Genomic DNA, 24115 nt, shown 5'->3' with positions numbered 1-24115 from the left:
AATATCAACAAGACATAATATCATGTAACTGTTGTGTTTGTGTCGTTGGAGAATTGCCTTTCCATTCAATCAGAATTCGAGTTTTGGGTGCTGTATTTGAGAAAAGATGTGCTGGTGTTGGAGAAGGTCAGAGATGATTTACTGGAATGATATTAGGAATGAAAGGGTTAGTGTATGAGGAACAATTGTCGACACTTTGACTGTACTAGATGGAGTACAGAAGGATAACGGGGACCTCAGAGGCATTTCAAATGCTGGAAGGCCTGGACAGAGTACATATGGCAAAGATGTTTCCCATGGTAGGGGATTCTAGGACAGGAGAGCATAATTTCAGGATAAAAGGGTGACAATTTAAAACAAATGTGGAAAAATTGATTGTGTCAGTGGGTCGTGAAACCCACGTGACGTCATTGGGTGTATTAAAGGCAGAGATTGACAAGGAACCTGCTGGAGACCTAGACAACCCTCCTCTTGTATTCCATTCTTAGAAAACATTCTGCTACTCTTTGCAGACGATGCCACTTTAGTTGCCCATTCAGAGCCAGCTCTTCAGCGCTTGACGTCCTGCTTTGCGGAAACTGCCAAAGTGTTTGGCCTGGAAGTCAGCCTGAAGAAAACTGAGGTCCTCCAACAGCCAGCTCCCCACCATGACTACCAGCCCCCCCACATCTCCATCGGGCACACAAAACTCAAAACGGTCAACCAGTTTACCTATCTCGGCTGCACCATATCATCAGATGCAAGGATCGACAATGAGATAGACAACAGACTCGCCAAGGCAAATAGCGCCTTTGGAAGACTACACAAAAGAGTCTGGAAAAACAACCAACTGAAAAACCTCACAAAGATAAGCGTATACAGAGCCGTTGTCATACCCACCCTCCTGTTCAGCTCCGAATCATGGGTTCTTTACCGGCATCACCTACGGCTCCTAGAACACTTCCACCAGCGTTGTCTCCGCTCCATCCTCAACATCCATTGGAGCGCTTTCATCCCTAACGTCGAAGTACTCGAGATGGCAGAGGTCGACAGCATCGAGTCCACGCTGCTGAAGATCCAGCTGCGCTGGGTGGGTCACGTCTCCAGAATGGAGGACCATCGCCTTCCCAAGATCGTGTTATATGGCGAGCTCTCCACTGGCCACCGTGACAGAGGTGCACCAAAGAAAAGGTACAAGGACTGCCTAAAGAAATCTCTTGGTGCCTGCCACATTGACCACCGCCAGTGAGCTGATATCGCCTCAAACCGTCCATCTTGGCGCCTCACAGTTTGGCGGGCAGCAACCTCCTTTGAAGAAGACCGCAGAGCCCACCTCACTGACAAAAGGCAAAGGAGGAAAAACCCAACACCCAACCCCAACCAACCAATTTTTCCCTGCAACCGCTGCAATCGTGTCTGCCTGTCCCGCATCGGACTTGTCAGCCACAAACGAGCCTGCAGCTGACGTGGACTTTTACCCCCTCCATAAATCTTCATCCGCGATGCCAAGCCAAAGAACCCATTTCTGATTGAATTCCATGTCACAAATAACCCATTGCAAATTTTGCATTGAGAGGACTGAAGCTTCCTCTTTTTAAAAATTGTTATGGAGCAGCTCAAATGAGATTTCTTGCTTCTTTTTTTGAAAGGGTTAAAATAGAATCAAATAAAATAGGAGAGGGAAAAGCAGAAGAATTTATGTACAAGTGGGAATCAAAATTAATGCTTGGTGATAAAGATACACAATTGTTGAAACATTTGATTAATATATGGAATAAAATAAATGATGAAATTGGTGTAAGTGGATGTACGTCACCCAGAATGGCTTTGATTCAAAATCCTCATATCTTTTTTAAAGGATCATCAATTTCTGGACAGCGGGTTTCGTAAGGGGATGTTAAATGTTGAAGATTGTTATGAAAGGGGTCAATTAATGTCGTATAACTCATCACAATCTTTTTGCTATTTCCAACTTAGAGCATATTTGAAGGATAAGTTAGGACCAACTATGTTGTACTGAAATAGAAATTCCTTATAAGAGGAATTGTTAAAAACAATTATTTGATGATGTCCTCTTTATTACAAGTAGGAACTTTTAAATGAGGAGTTCATAAGTTGAGACAAAGGTGGGAAATGGATCTGAATATTGTAATTGATTGGCAAATATGGGAAAATCCATATAAGGATCTCAATGTAATATACAAATGAGTTCAGTATAATTGTTTTGACATCAGTCATGTAGCAGATGTCAGAAAGGAATTTATCTGAAAGCTGCCCCTGGAGTCAGGTGACTCAGGCTGTTGGATTTGAAAAGCTCTACAGGAAGATGATTTGGCAATAGAGATCACGTGATCCAGGGGAGATGTATTAATTCACTTCAACTCAGCAGTCTGGAACTATTGACCAGAGTTTCACACTGCAGCAGTGAGGAAGGAATTCACAACTAGTTTTTCTTCTACAGTTACATCTTACACCAGTGAAATTGAATAGAATAAAATCAGAATTATCAGATCAATGTTTTAGGTGTGTTGAAGATGTTGGAACTTTCTTGTATTCAACTTATCTTTGTCCTAATGCAAGATCTTTTTGGGGAGAATTACAATATTAATGGAACAAGTTATAGGATACGTTTTTCCGCGGAATCTGACCTTAATTTTATTAGGAAATATTGAAGGAACAAGGTCCAAATTAAATCTATTAATATACCAATTGAAATTTGTTAAATTAACGTTAGCGGTGATGAGGACATGTATTGCATTTACTTGGAAATCAGATATATATAGATATATTTTTTTAGGGATGCCAAGATGACATGCAAATATTCAAAGTTGTATTCCTTTGGAAAGAATTACATATAGCTTGAGAAATATATACTCTATGCTTTTGCAAATTTGGCAACTGAATATTCAAATATTAGGCTTCAATTTGTAATAATGCCCTTTCCATCCCTCTGGACATGTGAGATTCTCCTCTAAGTTCAAAATTTTTTATTTAGATTTGTTAGATTTCCTCACCACCGCAAACTCTGTGGAAGTGGAAACTGGTCCAGGGCACCAGAAAACATGAAGACCACACCCCACCAACATCTCAGAAGCAGAGGATTCAATCCATGGGTCAGTGACCAAGGAAGCAGACCAGTGAGAGGTTCTGCAACTGAAAGACCCACATAGGTGGCAGGCTGTTGGTGACTTGAGGAGAGGAACCCACGCAGGCTGTGGGCTTCTGGACAAAGCAGTCAAGGAACTCACACCAGGATGTGGATGCTAGAGTGGGTCAGAACTGGCTAAAAGGATGTCAGGTATCAGACCTGGGATATGAGTGAGTGCTAAATGGTTCCTAATTATGTCAGAGGTTCAAAACTGGAGCTCACATTGCCAATGACTTGGATGGTCTGTGAGCTTTGAAAGAGAATCCACAGACCCTCAGTGACTTGGCACAGGGTTCAGGGTGGCAGTGGATGGTGGGTGCAAGAGGCATTTCAGGCAATTTCTGCCGGAGGTGAATCTGTCTGTCGTACAGCAGGAAAAAAGCAATTTTGTGTGATATGACACTTTTTAATTACATGACAGTAAATTGTCTCCTGAAATACAGAGAGAGGTTCAAGTTTCAAATTATTACAAACTCCACTCACCAGATTATACCTCTTCCCACTTTTTATTTTTGCAAGGACACCGTTGATTTTATCACAACTCCTCTGCTGCGTCTGTCCTGTGACAGATTATATATTTTATATATTGTATATGGAGATGTTTTTGAAAGAGATGGATTGGAGGAGTCGTTTAGGTCACAAACAAACACATACACTTCACAATACAGCTCTTATTTAAAATGCAAGAGCTTAGCTGAGAGTGAATCATCCAGGCACCAAGAGCCTTTGCAAAGACAAAACAAGGAGACTGTTTTACTAAAGAATTTCAAAAGCAGGTGTAAATTGATTATTGCTTTTAAGGGAACAGATGAATGGACTCAGAAGTTTGGGTCTGGTGCAGTAATCTGGCTGGTTCCAGTTTGCTGTTCTAAGAAGTTCATGTGGTTTTGCAAGCAGAGAGGAGAGACCAAATAAGAGAGAGAGAGAGAGAGAGAGAGAGAGAGAGAGAGATGGCAAGCTGGCATCTTGTTTTGAAGACGGGTTGTGAGTTCTCAGTTCAGCGTGTTGAAAAACTTTGTTGTCCATATAAGAGGAAATAGCTGGATAGAAATGATGTTTCACTTGAAAAAAGGGAAACAAAAGGAACTCTATGTTGTCCTGCTGAAGAGGTTATCATTTGGAAAACCCTGATGGGTCAAGTTTCTTTGGAAAGACACCAAAGTGGCTGATCAGAGGGAATCAGTTTATGTGTGTCCAATGAGCAAGCAATCCCTCTCTGAAACCAATAAGAGCCTTCCTGCAGGATACACATTTACTTTTAAGCACCAGAGCTTGGTGCAAATTCATAAATGTTGAATTCTGTGCACAGTATAAGAATTGATAGACATCAGTGAACTTGGAGTTGTGTCAAAGAACTTTATGTACATTAAATACACCTGCGCTTAGAATTAGAAGGGGGTAATGGAAGGCTGTTAATAGTGATAAGTTAAAGTTTGATCCTGTTTTTTTTTTGTTTAAAGAATATTAAAAACGATGTTTGTTTAAGAATCAATGGCGTTATTCTTCAAAATCTGCCTGTAATCGAAAGTATTCTTGGACTGAATAGACATCTGGGCCAAATGACTATTTAAAGACAATCTGTCCATGATTGTACATCCTAAGGTACAATATAACCACTTAGAGCACAGAACAGGCCAGTTCGGCCCAACTAGTGCCATAACAAATTCCCACCCTCCTAGTCCCACTGACCAACACACAGTCCATACCCCTCCAGTCCTCTCCTCTCCATGTAACTATCCAGTCTATACTTAAATATAACCAATGATCCCGCCTCAACTGTCTGCCGGAAGCTCATTCCACATCCCTAGCACCCTTTGCGTAAAGAAATTTCCCCTCATGTTCCCTTTATAATTTTACCCCTTCAATCTTAAACCATGCCCTCTAGTTTGAACCTCCCCCACTCTTAATTGAAAAAGCCTATCCACATCTACTCTGTCTGTCCCTTTTAAAATCTTAAAACTCCTCTATCAAGTCTCCCCTCAATCTTCTATGCTCCAGAGAAAAAAGCCCCAGTCTGCACAACCTTTCCCTGTAACTCAAACCTTGAAATCCTGTCAACATTCTCGTGAACCTTCTCTGCACTCTCTCTATTTTGTTTATATCTTTCCTATAATTTGGTGACCAAAACTGGACACAGAACTCCAAATTTGGCCTCACCAATGCCTTGTACAATTTCATCATAACCTCCCTGCTCTTGAATTCAATACTCCGATTTATGAAGGCCAACATTCCAAATGCCTTCTTCACCACATCATCTACCTGAGTATCAGCCTTGAGGGTACTATTTACCATCACTCCTACATCCCTTTGTTGTTCTGCACATCTCAATAGCCTACATTTAATGCATATGACCTATTTAGATTTGCGCTTTTTCTATCTACTAAAAATTGTTGAAGAGCAAGAATAGACAATACAATCACATAAAATTCCCATCCATACAGCACACGTATTAATACACAAAACAATCACATCTCCTTATTGGTCAGGAAGGGCCTACACCTCCCAAGGAGCCTAGGAAAGTCAAGGCTAATGGCTCTCATCCTGAGATTTTACAGGAGCGCAGTTGAGTCTCCTGTCTGGCTGTATCATCCTCTGCACATCCGGAGATGAAAGATGGCACCGAGATCTTTGGCCGATCCAGGAGGAGCGAAAGTGTGGAATTCGACACGAGCCAGACTTGACTAAGGAGAGTGGGGCGTGAGTGCCCGAATGCAAGCATGAGTTACCAGGAAGGGGAATGTCTGTACGCAGCGGCGCATCTGAAGATGTTCTCGCTTGAAAGAATTTCTGGATCCGATCCATAGTCCAGCTGCCAGGTAGGATGTGGAAGAGAAGAGGTGGAGGAGGACAACTCAGAAGTTCGAGAAGAAGAAGAGCAAGATTTACTACTTGCTGCAGTTGGACTCAATGAAGGGAGACCTAAGGCTTGAAGAACATCTCCTTCTCCAATGAAAGCTGTTGTTTAACCAGATACCTTCCCCAGACTTCAAGGCCCCTATAACAGGGATGGAAGTTAACCTCATGTCTACAGAACTGAGCCAACAAAATGAAAAGATGATGTCTTCTGTGAACTAAGGTTTTGAAACTTTAAATGATCAATTTGCTGTTATGGAGGAAATAAATGGCTGGTATGTGTGAAGAAATTACATCTATTCAAGTTGATATTAATAAGAGTTTAACAGCAGTGGACACTGGACAAGATCAATTTAAGAAGATAGAAGACGTTTTTATTGACTGTAAGGATCGTGTGGACCATTATGCGGAGAGAATGGATCATATTGACGATTTGTTTACAGGCTGGGATGTCCAGAAGAGAGATTTGTTAAAAAACATTGATTCGTTTGAAAATCAAAGTTCACGTAATAATATTAAGATAGTTGGTCTGCCGGAAGATATTGATGATTCAGATCCTGTAAAATTATTTCTGGAAATGGATTCCAGAGATGTTGGGAGTCGAGTCTTTTTAGATAGGGTTCATAGGGTGTGAAGGACAAAACCTTTTCTGGGTCAAATGTCAAGAGCAGTTCTTTTAAGATGTTTGTGATATCAGGATAGAGAAATTATATTGCGGCTTGCGGTTCAGAACGCTCGCCTTGATCAAAGCCCTACGATGTATCAAGGCAATAGGGTTTTATTTTATGCTGATTTAAGTCAGGAGATTATTAAGTGACGGAAAGAGTTTAATCTGGTCAAAGCAGTTCTGTGGAAGAAAGGGTATAAGTTTACTTTTCGGTGTCCGACGATATTTAAGGTGAATTATGGGCCAGATCAGTCTCAATGTTTTGAGAGTCCTTATGGTGCATTTTCTTTTGCAAATTCCTTCCCAGATTTGAAGGAATCGATGGGGAAAATTGGGAAGGGAACAGGGAAAAGAATTGGAATCAGAATCGGTGAGTGATGTTGAAGATGAAGCTCAAGCTGAATGTGGGTGTTATCACTGGGATGACTGATGGGTTTTAATGTTTGGTTGGGGGGGCGGTGATTGATTCTGCTACTTCTAAAGTCATCTGCCACTTGTGGTATTAACTGCAGCTGGTCCACAGAGGGGGGTCCGACTCTTGTACTTGTAGATTTTTACATTTTTTAAAGGGGTTTCTTATTGTTTGAAAGGGGGGTTTGGGTTTTTAAAAATATTTAATTGCTCTGTGAAGTGCCAATCTCAAGAGGAAATTAAGTTATGGCTCATTTAAATTTTGTGACCTTCAAAGTTAAAGGATTTAATAATCTGATGAAAAGGGAATATCGGCATATATAAAGAAAATGACAGTTGATGTTGCCTTTTTGCAAGAAACTCATTTGTCTGAGAAAGAACATATGAAATTGAAAAGAGATTGGGTCGGACATGTTTTTGCATCTTCATTTAATTCGAAAGCTCGAGGTGAGTTGCTACTTTGGTTCATAAGAAGATACCGTTTCAGTTGGAATCATTCTCTGCCACATCGGGTCGAGAGCTGTTGGTGAATTGTAAAATTTTTGCTGAAGCATGGACTTTGATGAATGTTTATCCACCCAATGAAAATAATGAAGATGTTATTTCTGAAACTTTTTTTGAATCTGGGTCAAGCTAATGAAAATATTTTGATTGGTGGGGATTTTAATTGTGTGTTGGATAAATTTCCAAAAACTGCACAAAGAACCAAAATAGTTAAATGGATGTTAGACTCAATGAAAGATTTGAATTTGGTGGAAATCTGGAGGAAGTTAATTCTGACGGAAAAAGACTTTTCTTTTTATTCACCCAGACATGATCCTTTTTTGAGAATCGACTTTTGCTTAACATCAACACAATTACAGGGTAGATTTACACATGCAGAGTATAAGAGTACGATTTTATCGGATCATTCCTCATTGTTAAGTAGAAGTACACAATCCTTTTTCCAGACATCTAAAATCCGGAAAGCTCCAAACACCAGCAAGTGGGGAGAGAGATGGCAGTGCGAGTCAGGCGGGAGAGGGGTGGAGGAAAAATGGCAGTGTGACTGGAAGGGAGTGGGGGTGGATACAGCAGCATAATTTGGGTGGGCTTAAATCTGGCTTTCCAAAATCCTGAAAAATCTGAAATTCAAAACACAGTGACCCCCCCCCCCCCAAAGGGTTCTGGATAAAGGATTGTGCACCTGCACATGTTCTGGTTTGCATAATGCAGAGACCCCTTATCGATGACAATTTAATGGAATGTTATTGAAGCAACCAAAGTTTCTAAGTTAAATCAAAGACCATATTCAATCTTATTTGCCAATTAATACATATTCAGTACAAAGTAAATTTGTTTTGTGGGATGCTTCAAAAGCTTATTTAAGAGGTCTGATAATCAATTATTCTGCAAGAATTAAGACGCAGCATTTGGCAGAGAGGCAAAATTTGGAGAAGGAAATAACAATGTTAGAAAAGGAATTCCAACGAAATTCGACTGTGGATAAAAAGACTTTTTTGATTCAGTTGAAACTGTTATAATATAATGCAAACATATAAATATGAAAAATTAATACAATGATCCAAATAGCGTTATTATGAGTCAGGAGAAAGAGAACATAAGGTTTTCGCTCGGCAATTAACGACTGAACAGGCATCAAGGACAATAAATGCGATGAAATAATTCAGGAATCACTTTTAAACCTCAGGAAATGAATGATGAATTTCACTCATTTTACCAGAATTTATATTCTTTTGAAGTAAGTCAGGATCAGGAACGTGTTGAGTCTTTTTTAGGTAGTTTGGAGTTATCGGTTTTGGACAATAAAGATAGGACAGAATTGGAAGTTCCTTTCAGTGATTTAGAAATTGAAGAAGCGATATTGAATATCACCTGGAGAAGATGGGTTTACAGGAGGGCTTTATAAAGAATTTTATGAAGTCTTGTCTCCTGTTTTCATGGATGTTCTTAAACAAGCTACAGAAGAGCAAACGCATTTCCAGAATCCTTTTCTAGAGCTAGAATTAGTTATTGCAAAAAAGGATGAGCCCCATTCAAAGTTGCCTCATATCGAACAATATCTTTATTAAATGTAGATTATAAGATAGTAGCTAATAGTCTTGCAAAGTATTTATCACATTTAATACATGTTGATCAAGCAGGTTTTATTAAGAATAGATTTTCTTCTGAAAATATTGTTCGACTGTGACGTTGATTAATGGATAAAGATATTGTTTGAATCAATCAATGACTAAGCAAGGTTGTCCTTTGTCATCATTGGTGATAGAACCGCTAGCCCAAACAAAAAGACAAAACGATAAAATTATTGGGATTAAAATAAATGAAGAGAATATAAGATTCATTTGTTTGCAGATGACGTAGTAATATATTTAACAAATCCTCAGTAATTGTTATGACATCTGCAAACCTGTTTGGTGCTATATGGAGAAATGTCTGGTTATAAGGTTAACTGGGATAAGAGGAACATATTGCCAATTACAGAGGAAGATTATCCTGCTTGTAAACAGATTACACAGCTTAGGTGGACGAAGAAAATTTAATATTTAGAGGTAATGGTTGATGCGGATTATCAACATTTGTGTAAGTTGAACTATGTTTCTCTATTGATAAAATTAAAACTGATTTAATTAAATGGAAAAATCTTCCTTTGACATGAATGGCACATGTGAATTGTGTTGAAGTGAACATTTTTCCTTGTATTCAATATCTTTTTCAATCAATTCCATGTTCGCTTCCAAAGATATTTTTAAAAGAGTTATGCAGCCATCAGAATATTTTTATAGAAAGGTACTTTGGCTAGAGTATTGTTGCATAAATTTACATGGAAATATGCATTAGCATCTACAATGGCCTCATTTTCTGAATTATTTGTTAAATTATTAATTAATTATCAGTTAAAATTTATGAATATGATGTTCAAAATTAATCTACCTCCTCGCCTGTATAAAGTGGAATTAGCACAGATTTCTCATTATACATCAATGTATATTTAGATGGACTCCTCATCTTTTGCATTATTATAATTTCCCAGTATTATGACATTTATGTGATGTTTGGTATAAAAGAAATCTGGCAACAGAAACTGGAGATAAGGCTTCATTTCAAATTCCATTTCAAGTTCATATTCTTCTCGATGAATAATTTTAGTATTTAAAGATTTGCCAAATGAAAGGTATTCAAGTGTTAGCAGATTGTTTTGAAATGGGACAACTCTTTCTTTTGATAGGCTTGGGGAAAAAAATTGAGGTACTGTTAAATTCTTTGCTTGCATGTTTTCAAGTACGTGCTCCAGTACTGAAGAATTGTGGGTGAGAATTGAAGATACCTAAGTTAACTAAATTTAAAAATGTAGTTGTAAATGGGGAAAAAAGGGATTTATTTCAGAAATGTATTCTTTGTTGCAAGAGAAAATGGCCAAACTGGATTTAGATAAATAAAATATTAAATGGGAGAAAGATTTATCCTTAGAATTATCCCAAGAAGAATGGACTACTATGTGTGAAGATAGTGTGACTACATTTGATGAACTATAATTTTCTACTTCAGTTGTATTAAACACCAGAAAAGTTAAAAAGATATGGATTTACTCATTTGGATTTATGCTTCCTGAGATTTTACAGGAGCGCAGTTGAGTCTCCTGTCTGGCTAAGTCATTGGATGCTCCGGTAGCTGTAAAGCATCAGACAGGAATGATGCAGAGTTGTGAGGATCACTGGGGTCTCACTTTCTTCTGCAGATGACATTTACTGGGAGTGTTGTTCAAATAGGGCTCAAGGAATTGTAAAAAGACCATTTCCATCCAGTGCACAGCATCTTTCACCACATCCATCATCAAAATCAGGACTGCCAGGCTGGGGAATAGCTTCTTCCCACAGGCTGTGAGATGGATGAAAAGTATCCTGTAAATGGGATAGTTACCCTAAATATTTATATATGTAGTCAACACAAGACTGCTTTATTCAGACTTTGCAGGCTTCTTTTATTTACCGTGTGTCCCAGGCTCCATGGGAGAAGGTGGGACATCATTATGAGTTTCCTACTGATCCACGGAACCACAGGTTTAAATTAAGCCCTGTGAGTCTCTCGCGCCTTCTGTCAGGAGAATCCACAGATCAACGTGTCGTTCCTTGACACGCAGCACCACGTGGGTGTGGTCCATTAAATGGACAGCTGTCTGTCTTATGCTTTCACGCGCCTGCCAAAGAACCATCCCCACTCAGCCCGCTACACAGCTGCTAACCGCCACCCCCCCCCAGAACTGTCACCAGAAACTAAAGCACCAGCTGCATCGACCTTAGGTGTACCCCCTCATCATCTGTGCTGGAGGCACTGAAAGGGTGAAGCGGGATCCACATGGGCAGGCTTGCATCTGTCCACACTAAACAGCTGTGAATGCCCCCCAATGTCCAAAGTATACACAACCCCATCCTTCTTCATCACGCGGAAAGGGCTCTCATACGGTCATTGTAATGGCGCTCCTGGGACCTGTCTGTGCACAAAAACATAATCAGTGTCCAGGGGTTTTGGGGACACATTCTGTTTAGGGGAACCATGCCAGTGGGTAGGAAAAGATTTGCTGATCACAACACCATGTCGAAGCTGATGAAGGACGTTCAGATCAGAGTTGGTGTGAAATGAATGTCCCATGAAACTGTAAGGACCGTACCATAAACCATCTCTGTGGACAATGCAGACATCTTCCTTTGGAGCCATGCACACTCCCAATAGAACCCATGGCAATCATCGACTATATTGTGTCCGGTGAGTAGGGCCTTCAGTTGCCGATGGAAACGTTCCACAAGGCCGTTGGACTGTGGGTGAATTGTGGTGCGTGGTCTGATGCAATGTGGGTCGGGTAACCAAATCTAGCCATCCAATTAATGATGAATGCTATGGCCCTTGTCTCAGTGTCACTAGATGGAAACAAGATGGCCTCTGGCCAGCGTGTGAAACGTTCTACGACTGTTAGAATGTATCTCAAGTTTTGAGATTTTGGCAATGGTCCGAGCAGATCCACATGCACATGTTCCAACCGCGTGTGTACCACCGGGAAAGGTTGAAGAAGTGCCTTAGTGTGCTGTTGAATTTTGGCAGTCTGGAATGAGGTACATGTGCAGACCAATTGCGCGACACCTCGTGTACTGGTTTTCTGCCAGGGGATTAGCAACAAATTCTCTTCTACGAAATGCTTTAGCAGCATCCAATGCACCTACTATGTACCAGAATTTCATGTCCTCTGCCATTATGACACAAGACAAAACTAAGTTTCCTCCTTGGTTGATGGGTCTGGAAAGGAGGCAAGTGAAGTCCTAACATCGATTGGGAAACACAGTCAGTGAGAGGTCAGCATGGCTTAGAGTTTAGACAACGTGTTCAGGACTGCGTTTTGCAGCAGTATGTGGAGATGCCCACGAGATGGGGGGCTGTGTTTGATCTGTGGTTAGGGAATGAAATGGGGCAGGTGGCGGAGGTGAGCATTGGGAAGAACTTCAGATCCAGTGATCATGGGTTAATTAGATTTAGCTTAATTATGGAAAGGGATAGGTCATGTCTGAAGTCGAAGGTCTTCGAGTGGGGGAAGGCCAGATTTGAAGAAATGAGAAGGGATTTGCAGAGAGTTGTATGGGCTGATCTTTTATCCGGAAATGATGAAGAGGAAAATTGGAGGGTATTTAATGGTGAGATTTTGAGAGTACAGGATCATTTTGTTCTAGATCGGCTGAAATGTAAGATTAGAAGTTCAAGGGAGCTCTGGATTTCTAGAAAAATTATGAATGATTCGGGATAAGAGGGAGGCCCATGCTCAATATAAGAAACAAAAGATTGATGAGATTTATGATCCTTACTTATATTGAAGAAAGAACCTCAAGAGAGAAATTAGAAAGGCAAAAAGAAGGTATGAAGTATCCATAGCTAATAAGGTGAAAATGAATCCTTCGGGTTTTTACAGATACGAGAACAGTACAAAGAGGGTTAAGGATAGAGTACGTCCACTGGAAAATGGGAACGGTGGACTATGTGCAAGTGAGAAGCTGTATGAGATGGGGGAGATATTGAACAATTTTTTTTCTTTTCTGTATTCACGAGCAAAAGGGACACTGGACTATGTGAGATAAATGAGGTGAATGGCTTAGTTATGGAAAGGATAGGGATTAGTAAAGAGAGGGATTTGGAGCTTCTAGGATCAATAGAGTTGGATGTCTCCTGGTCCTGATGGGATTTTCCACAGGACATTAAGGGAGGTCAGGGAGCAAATAGCCGGGGCTCTGACAGTGATGTTTCAAACATCACTGGAGAAGGGTGTGGTGTCGCGGGATTGGAGGGTTGCAAATGTTGTTCCACTGTTTAAAAAAAGCAGAACGTGCAGGCCAAGTAATTATTGGCCAGTAAGTTTTACTTTGGTGGTGGCAAAAGTTATGGAGGGTATTCTCAGAGATAGTATGTACAAATATCTGGATAGGCAGGGAATGATCAGGGGCACCCAGAATGGGTTTATGAAGAGAAAATCATTTTAATGAATCTTTTTGAATGTTTTGAAGAGGTGACAAGGAAAGTGGCTGAAGGTAGGGCAGCTGACAATATCTATTTGAATTTTAGTAAGGCTTTTGATAAGGTTCCGCATGTAAAGTTAGTTAGCAAGGTTCAGTCACTAGGGATTAATAGATAGTGAGATGGGTTCAGAGGTGGCTGTAAAACAGACAGCAGAGAGTCATGGTGGACAACTGTCTGTGAGGATAGAAGCCTGTGACGAGCGGTGTGACTCAGGGATTGGTGCTGGGTCCCCTGATGTTTATCAATTATTTTCATGATTTGGATGAGGGGGTGGTTAACTGGGTAATCAAATATGCAGACGATACAAAAATAGGGGGACTGGTGGACTGTGAGGAAAGTTTTCTTGGATTACAGGATTTGGTTTGTTTGGAAAAGTGGACTGAAAGATGGCAGATGGAATTTAATGTTGACAAGTATGAGGTGCTGCATTCTGGAAAAAATAATCTTAATATGACATATGCAGTTCAGGGATGGGCATCGAGGAAGGCAGAGGAACAGAGGGATCTTGAGTTATGGTATAGATTTCCTTGAAGTTGGTTTCCCATGTAGACACGGTAGTTAAGAAGGCATGTGACATGCTGGCCTTCATAAATCATAGCATAGACTAGAGTATAGCTGTTTAAGGCATTGGTGAGGCCATGTGCAGAGAAGATTTACAAAAATGTTGCCTGACTTACAACATCTAGGGTACAGAGGAAGATGAAGGAGACAGCGACTTTATTCATTGGAACGTGGACAATTGAAGGGGGTTATGATAGAGGTATTTAAAATAATGAAGGGAATAGATAGGCAAGACATGAGTAGACTCTTTCCACTGAGGGCAGGGGAGGCTGGAATAAGAGGGCATGAGTTAAGGGTAAGGGGGTAAAACTTCAGGAGAAATGTTAGAGGATGTTTCTTCACTCAGAGAGTGGTGGCAGAATGGAATGATCTTCCAGAAGAGATGGTTGTGGCAGGGTCCTTTTTGTCATTGAAGAGATTGTTGGATGTGTACATGGATATGAGGGGGTTGGAGGATATGGGCAGAGTGTGGGAAGGGGCTGGGGAATGGTTAGGGAGTGGAGTGGTTCATGTGAAATGGCATGCACTCGAAAGGCTGATATGGCCTGTTTCCGTGCTGTAAATTGTCATATGGTTAGATGTGCCGGGCTCCACGAGACAAGGTGGGACATAATGAAGTGTTTGCTGCCGGAAAGTTTAAATTAAGTCCCGTGAGTATCCCACACTTTCTGGCAGGAGTCTCCACAGATCAACGTGCCATTCCTCGGATCGCTGCACCAAGCGCAGTCCATTAAAGGGGTGAGAACACAGCTGTCTGTCTTATGTTTTCGTGCACCCACTGAACAACTCTTATTCTGCCTTGTCTCACTGACGAGAATCCAGTCCAGAGACCTCCATCCCCTTCGTATCCCTGAACTTGTCCAAATTCTACAATGCTAACATTGAGCTCATATTTCCTCATGCAGCTGGCAGCTTGTTCCACTCTCGCACCACCTTGTGTGGAGAAGTTCCCCCTCATGTTTCAACTAAACTTTTCCTCTTTCATCCTTGGCCCACGTATTAAGGACTTTTGGAAAAGTCAGACTCCGCCTCTTGGAAAAAACAACCTCTATCCTCAAGGACCCTCACCACCCAGGCCAGGCTTTCTTCACCCTGCTATCAGCAGGGAAACAGGTCCAGGAGCCTGAAGACGAATACCCAATGGTACAAACACAGCTTCTCCCCCTCTGCCGTCAGATTTCTGAATGGACAAGGAACCACAGTCACTCTCTCACTTCCTCTTCATTTTGCACAGATTTCTTTTTTAAAAATGTAATTTATAGCAATATTTGCACCTATATTGTTGCCACAAAATGACAAATATTGTGACATGTTCATCATAATAAATTTTTAATTCTGAACACTGCGCGTACATCAGAAAACAATCATAGCTCAAAAAACAATTTGAAAAGATGAATTAACTATTTCCATGCTCCCTTCCCTTTTATGTCTATTTTTCTAAATCCACTCCATAATCAAGACATCTCCACTTAACCCAACCCACATTTCTTCTACTATTTAAAGCACTCAGTAATACACCAAGGCAGTAAAATAAAAATTCAATGCTGGAAATACTCGGCAAGCCATCTACTGGAAAAATAATCGGCTTTAAAACCTTCAGGTTGATAACCTTTCACTGGAATTCAAGAAGATGATCAAACAAACCTGATTCTCTTTTTGAGAAAAAGAAGAGGAGACATATCAAACTGAATAAGTGGGATGAAAAGCCCAACAGCAGAAATGGCTGCTGGATGAGTGGAGTTGACTCTTTGATCAACACATCTGTCTGGATGGAGGGGTAAAGGATAAACAAGACAAACATAATGCCGTCACTGTGAGGTTCAATACGACAGCTGCAGAGAATCTGAAATGAAGGAATGGTGAAAATACTTGTTTTTGGATCAATGTGACAAAATTTGACCTGACAAAAGAAAACAAAATTCCTTTGCTCTGCCAGAACTCTCTAGATCAAGGGACATAATAAAATAATCCAAAAGCCAACATTATGAAATTGAACAGCCAAGTTATAGAAATTGGTAGCAAGAGATAAAACACAGTTACATAATTCCATGAAAGTGGTGTCACAGGAAGACAGGGTTCTAAAGACAGCTTTTGTCATCTTGGCCTTCATTAATTAAAATGTTTAAAATAGGAGTTGGGAAGTTATGGTGAGGTTGTATAAGATGTTGGTGAGGCCAAATTTGGAGTATTGTGTGCAGTTCTGGTCACCTAGCTACAGGAAGGGTATTAGTAAGATTGAAAGAGTGAAGAGAAGATTTACTCGGACGCTGCCAGGTCTTCCTGAGTTAAGCTCCAGGGAAAGGTTGAACAGGATTGGACTTTATTCCTTGGAGTCTCGAAAAATGAGTAAGAGATTGCTTAAAGTGGCATATGAATGGGAAAATAGGGTGAGAAAGACTGCCGAAGACCCAATTGTGAGGGACAGATTTTGCTTGAGATAAATTGTCATTGGCCCATTTCCTCTGGAGTTATGAAACCACGCACAGAGCAAGTCAATGTCATACTATTAAAACAGTGGGTTTCAAACTTTTTTTCCCCAATCACATAGCTCATTAAGTAACTCCTTACTAACAGAGCACTTCTGGCAAAGGGATTAAGTGGAATATGATCCAGGGGGTGGGGGTGTGGAGGAGGAGTTTGAAAATCACTGCTCTAGATGAAAAGATTTCTCCGTCTCCATTTTAAGCAGACATCCTTTTATTATGAGTTTGTGCCCACTGATCCTAAACTCTCCCAGTACTGGCAAAATCCTCTCTCTCTCCAGCCCTTTCTCTAGTCATCAGATTTCAATGAGGTCCTGCCTCATCCTTCTGAACTCAGGGGAGTACAGGCCCAGAACCATCAAATGCTCCTCAAATATTATTCCTCTCAACCCCAGGATCATTCTTGTAAACCACCACTGGGCCATCACATCCTCTCTTAGAAATGGGGCCTAAAATTGCTCACAACACTTACGATATCAGGACAACCAGAAGGTGGTCACGGGAGGGAAGACAGCTGCAGGTCTGCCTAGAGTCCATGGATTGGATGGTGTTCAAGGAGTCAGCTGAGGGGGGGGTGTCGTGGCAAGATGACGTAGGAAAAAGAAGTTCGAAGACACCTCTCCCTGACTGAACTGTTCAATACTCGAACTGTAATGTCTTGTTTGACTTTATCAATGTTTTGAACAATAATTTTCTACTGTAGAATTCTGGAAATGAAGAAAGGAAAAAAAACAGTGTTGGGCACGATCAGTTGCCCCAATTATCATAGAGACAAAGACTGAGGGGAACGATAGGCTTTATTACACACAAGACTGCAGGCCCGGGTCCAAGTGAGGGAAGTGAAGGCCTGGATCACAGGGGAGGACTCCAGGGAGGAGTCTCGGAGAGGATGTCATCAGGAGGGTGGGCCAGCCCGTGCCTGTACTGGTCAGTACATACAATACCATTTCATTACAAGCAACTTAGAAAAAACCTAGGTTGTCAACCTGTGAAAAGTGCAGAAGAAGCAAGGACGACCTTCCAGAAGGAGCCTCAGGACAAGTTAGACATGGATCCGAATCCTCAACGTGCAAGTCGGGAGCAGCTGGAAGAAATGTCTGCAACTTCTGCACATCCGGAGATGAAAGATGGTGCCAAGATCTTTGGCCGGGCCAGGAGGAGCGCAAGTAAGGAATTCGACATGAGCCGGGCTTGGCTAAGGAGAGTGGGGGGTGAATGCCCGAATGTGAGCTCTAGATACCGGGAAGGGGACTGCCTGTATGCAGCGGAGCATCTGGAGATGTTCTCACTTGCAGGAAATTCTGGTTCCGATCTACAGTCCGGCTGCCAGGTATGATGTGGAAGAGAAGAGAAGAGGTGGAGGAGGACAACTCAGAGGTTCAAGAAGAAGAAGAGCAAGAATTACTACTTGCTGCAGTTGGACTCAATGAAGGGAGGCTTGAAGAACATCTCCTTCTCCAATGAAAACTGTTGTTTCACCAGATACCTTCCCCAGACTTCAAGGCCCCTCTACAGAACTGGTCCATCAAAATGAAAATATGATGCCTTCTGTGAACTAAGGTTTTGAAACTTTAAATGATCAATTTGCTGGTATGAAGGGAAAAAATGGCTGGTATGTGTGAAGAAATTACATCTATTGAAGTTGATATTAATAAGAGTTTAACAGCAGTGGACATTGGACAAGATCAATTTAAGAGGATTGAAGAAGTTTTTATTGACTGTAAGGATCGTGTGGACCATTATGCAGAGAGAATGGATCATATTGAGGATTAATTTACAGGCTGGGATGTCCAGAAGAGAGATTTGTTACAAAACATTGATTCATTGGAAAATCAAAGTTGTCGTAATAATATTAAGATAGTTGGTCTGCTGGAAGATATTGAAGATTCAGATCCTGTAAAATTATTTTTGGAAATGGATTCCAGAGATGTTGGGAGTTGAGTTTTTTTAGATCGGGCTCAGAGGGCGTTAAGGAGAAAATCTTTTCCGGGTCAAATGCCAAGAGCGGTTCTTTTAAGATGTTTGCGATATCAGGATAGAGAAATGATTTTGCGGCTTGCGGTTCAGAAAGCTCGCCTTGATCAAAGCCCTACGATGGTTCAAGGCAATAGGGTTTTATTTTATGCTGATTTAAGTCAGGAGATTATTAAGTGACGGAAAGAGATTAATCTGGCCAAAGCAGTTCTGTGGATGAAAGGGTATAAGTTTACTTTACTTTATGGGCCAGATCAGTCTCAATGTTTTGAGAGTCCTTATGGTGCATTAACTTTTGTGAATTCCTTCCCAGATTTGAAGGAATCAATGGGGAAAATGTCCGAGGATAAGATTGGGATGGGTATGGGGAAAAGAAGTTGGAATCAGAATTGGTGAGTGATGTTGAAGATGGAGCTCAAGCTCAATGTGGGTGTTATCACTGGGATGACTGATGGGTTTTAATGTTCGGTTGGGGGGTGGTGGTTGACTCGACTACTTCTAAAGCCATCTACCACTTGTGGTATTAGCTGCACCTGGTCCACAGAGGGGGATCCGACTCTTATACTCGTAGGTTTTTTTTACAGGATTTTCTTCTTTGAAAAGAGGGGTTTGGGTTTTTTTATAGATATATAATTGTAATTGCTGTGTTAAGTGTCAATCTCAGGAGGAAATTAAGTTTTGGCTCATTTCAATTTTGTGATCTTTAATGTTAAAGGACAATAATCCGATTGAAAGAAAGTGAATATTGGCATATATAAAGAAAATGAAAGGTGATCTTGCTTTTTTGCAAGAAACTCATTTGTCTGAGAAAGAACATATGAAATTGAAAAGAGATTGGGTCGGACATGTTTTTCATCTCCATTTAATTCGAAAGCTCGAGGTGTTGCTACTTTGGCTGATAAGAAGATACCGTTTCAGTTGGAATCATTCTCTGCCACATCATTTTCTTGAAGACAATCAAGATAACTGACCTGTTCATGGAGCACTGTGTCTGGACTCAGATTCACAAACTCACGTGGCAAGGTCAGCATTCAGCCATTTACTAGCTCTACCACGAAACATCGATGATCTGCCATAACAGCAGTAGGCATGCAAAGGAGAACCACGGGCAAACGTTTGCTCCATGTAGATGCATCACCACCTGCTTTCGATTGTCAATGAAAATGCTCAAAGAAGCTGTTGGCCCTGAAATGCTTAGCGATAATTCAGGTCGTGCACAGAGGATCAATGGGAGTTCGGACCAATGCTGACTCGAACTGAAACCTTTGATCTGTTGTAATAGTGCCCAGAATACCAAAAGATGGAATCCAATGATCCACAAAAGCCAAAGCAATTGTCTCTGCAGAGATGCCGATGATAGGAATTTCATCCTGCCACCTGGTCGTCCAGTCCTCACATGTGAGCAGTACATTGCCGAGATGGCAGAAGTGGACCTTCCAAGCCACAAGGTGCACGTGCTGGAAATTGGAATCCAAAACAACAAAATCCCCCAGCTTGAATTTCATGTGCCTGGAGACTTTAGGGCGTTGAACCAGCAAGCGAGTCCTTGCCCATAATCCAACATTCTGTTTAACATGAAACCAGATAAAATCTTCCTTAACCAGTTTGATTGATGCTCTTCTACCAGGAAGAGATAGATTGTGAAGAGAAAATCTCCTGCCTCATAGCTGCCACACAAATGGCAGAGTCCTTCCTGTTGGGGGAAAAAAAATCACAGGCCAACTTTTCACCCGATTCATCCAGGGTCACATCTTGAAGATGGAGACCAGAGTTGATCTGGTTTCACCTGATGAAATCGGCATCCGTGTGCCGTGCATGAGCCATGGCAGTGAAATCGATGGCAATTGTTGGATGTAATGTCGCGCCTGGATAGGGCACCAGCCACAGCATTCGCTTTTCCTCAGATATGCTGTGTGTCCGATGAAAATTGTAGGATGAACTCCAAGTGCCAAATCTCTCTGCGCAAATAGAGATGTGTGCTTCTACTTTCAGTATGCAGAAGAGGCTGGTGGTCTGTACAAATTGTGTAAGAATGACCTTCCAATAAAAAGCTGAAATATTGAATTGGAAATTTGGATTCATGAGAGAATTACAAATAAATTTGTTTCAAAATTGTATCTACTATTTCAAGAGGAATCTCCAAACCTAGACTTGAATAAATCAAAAGAAAGATGGGAATTGGATTTGGGAACTGAAATTGACCCTTTTTGCTTGTCTGACATTTGTTGAGAGAATAATTAATGTTTTTGATAGATTAGTTAATTACAAATTTATTCATCAATTATATTTAATGCTATATCAATTAATTTATTGCAATTTTTTCAAATTTATGTCTTAGATGTGGCACAGAAATTGGTACGTTTATACATTCTCTCTGGTCATGTCTCAAGGTGACATCATTTTGGAAAGATGTGGGCAAGTTTTTGGAACAAATTATAATAATGTTTACCATCAACACCTGAGCATTTACTTTTGGGAAATGTATATGATTTGGAAGCCTAATTCAATTTCTCAAAGAACAATTAATTATTTTTATAAATTGCATTGACAGTGGCCAGGTGATGTATAGCAATTCCATGGAAATCTGAATCCCATCTTAAAATTGATTGTGGGGAAATGCAAAATTGTATTCCCTTCGCAAAGGTGATGTATAATATTAACTGGGTATGATACATTATTCAAACTATGGAAACCATATTTAGATATGGGTTTGGATATCTAATGTATTCACTTCTCCACCCCACCACCACTTTTCATTAATCTTAATGGTTGAACCTTATCATGTTGGTTTAATTCTAATATTTTTTTAATGTCCTGCCTTTCCTTTTGGGAGGGAATAGTTATCACAGGTGCTTTGAACCTAGATCTGTTTTTTTTTCATTATACTTTTCTTCTCTTCTCACTTTTATGGACAGTACAACCATTTATTTGTTATTCTCTTTTGATCAATGTATTATTTGGATACGATTCTGGTATTATATTGTACTGAATACAAAACTATAAATTTAAAAAAAAATTGAAATGTTTCACTGTGAGATAGATAGCTAAGAGTTCTTGCCCAAATGTACAACACTTTGCCTGAGCCGGTGACCGCTTGGCTGAAAAAAAACACCGGAGGTTCCAATTGCCCACAGACTCGCTGTTCGAACACTGCTCCCACAGCACTGACAGATGCATCTGTGGTAAGAGAGCAAGATCTTGGGCATTTGATGTACAACCTTAGTGACATTTTTCAGAACAGTGTTCACATCATGGAAAGCATAAACAGGATGGTCTCCCAAAGATAATGTCTTTTTGAAGCAGACATCAGATCCTTTGAGTCGTTCAGCAAGAGGTGCAGTGGCATTGACCAGGAAACAGCAATAAAAATTCCTCATACCTTAAAACCATCACAACTGGCCAAACGTAACAGAGGGAGGAAATTCTCAAATTTCACGCACTTTCCATTCATCAGGCAAAATACCATGTGGCATAACTCTAGCTCCCAAAAATACAAGATCAGAAACACCAGAAACACTTTCCTGGGATTGATCACGGTACCACATTCCTCAAGCCTTAGAAACAATGAGATAAGGTGGCTCTTGTGCTCCGTTTCATCCACACTTACAACCAGAATCTCCTCAATCAACACAAGCACCAAACAAACCCAAGGACAGTGAGTTCGTGGTCTATGAACCACTGGAATTTCTGAGCTGCATTCCATAGACAGAATGGTTTTCTCAGAAACTCAAACATACCGAACGGGAGCATCACTGCTGTCTTTGTGACATCCAAAGACTCAAATGGAATCTAATAGTAAGCACATTCTAGATCTATTTTGGCAAATGCAGATTTGCCGTGGAGGTTTGCTGAGAAGTCTTGTAAATTTGGAATATTGTATCAGTCAGGCATGGTGGAATTGTTCAGGGGACGATCATCTCTGCAAGGCCGCCAATCTCTAGTTTTTTCAGAACCACATACAATCGTGAAGCCCAGCAGCTGTCAGATCTGTGGGCTAGGCACAATTCTTGCCATTCCAATTTTGAGATTTTAAGATAATCCGGGGTATTACAAGCCTGCGTCTCATAGACCCTGCCTTTATATGGTGGCTTATTGCATGTCTGCACACCATTATGATGGGGACACGAGGCGAGGAAAAGACTTGAGGAAGGCTTGGAAAGGGCAGGAGCCAGGTTGAAGGCTTGTCAGGCAGCAGATGGCATTGGAAGGACAATAAATGTAGCTCACTTGCATTCAAGAGCTGCAGTCCACACAACGGCATTTTGTCAAATACATCACTGAAAAATGTGACAAGAAATTCTCTCCCAAAGTGGAACTGGCCACATTTACAACTGAAAACCCACCCAAAACGATGTGAAGCTGAAATGAAATGCGAGTGACCTCTGGGCATATTTGAATAAGAGAATCATTTGTAGCTGAATGAACACATGACATATTAGCAAATCTATGTTCCTCAGGAGTTGAAGGGACAGGCACCGCTCCAAAGTGACATAGTTTTGGAGTTTTACATAGGGATGCCAAACTAAGAACCTATTCTAACAACTGCCTAGAATTGTTCCATTTTTCTCAGTTGCCTTCAATAATCTCTCCCAAATGAGAACAAGATCACAGACAAAGGAACAGAACCAGGCCACCAGGCCCATCGAATCTGCTCCGTAAACTGACACAAAACTATTTCTTGATTTAATACTCAGTGATCTGGCTTCCACTACTGTATGTGGCAGCGGTTCCACAGATCCACGACCCTCTGGCGAAACAAGTTCTTCCTAATCTCTGTTTTATAGGATAACCTCTAATTTTCTTGTCCTCAATTCACCCACCAAGGGAACCATCTTACCCACATCCATCCTATCTAAACCTTTCAATATACAAAATGTCTACATGACATTACTTCTTTAATTTCCTGTACTCCAATGAATACAACCCTAGAGCTGTCAAACACTCCTTGTACGTTATCCTTTGCATTTTGGGAATCATCCTAGTCATTCTCCTCTGCACCCTCTTCAACAACATCACATCCTTTCTCAGATAGGCGGCCCAAAACTGCACACACTACTCGAAATGAGGTCTCACCAGTGCCCATACAGCCTCATCAACACCTCTTTACTCTTGTACACCATTCCTCTTGAAATGAATGCCAACATAGCATTCGCTTTCTTCATGACCAATTTCACCTGGTCATTAACTTTTAGGTTTTTTTGCACAAGGACACCCAGGTCCCTTTGCACATCCAAGGTCTGAATTTTCTTCCCATCCAAATAGTATGCTTCCTGTTTATTTCCACTGCCAAAATGTACAACTGTACATTTCTCGGTGTTAAATCTCATCTGCCTTCATTTTGCCCCGTTTCCTAATCTGTCTACATCCATCTCCAACTTTACGGATTCTACACATCCTACTCTGTCCCCTATCTTGGTAACCTCTGCAAATTTCGCCACAAAACCATTTAAACCACAATCCAAATCATTAATTTATATTTCCTTG

The 24115-nt window shown here is 40.8% G+C and overlaps 1 long non-coding RNA gene across 2 annotated transcripts in view; it reads right to left on the bottom strand.

Annotated features, from left to right (window-relative positions):
- The window catches only part of LOC138750213 (uncharacterized), a 68528-nt gene that overhangs the window by 7411 nt on the left and 37002 nt on the right, over positions 1-24115 (bottom strand). The window lies entirely within an intron of this gene.

Source organism: Narcine bancroftii, unplaced genomic scaffold (assembly GCF_036971445.1).
Source record: "Narcine bancroftii isolate sNarBan1 unplaced genomic scaffold, sNarBan1.hap1 Scaffold_106, whole genome shotgun sequence".
Taxonomy (NCBI): domain Eukaryota; kingdom Metazoa; phylum Chordata; class Chondrichthyes; order Torpediniformes; family Narcinidae; genus Narcine; species Narcine bancroftii.
Note: the sequence above shows the minus strand (reverse complement) of the source record. Positions and strands in the feature narration are given on the sequence as shown.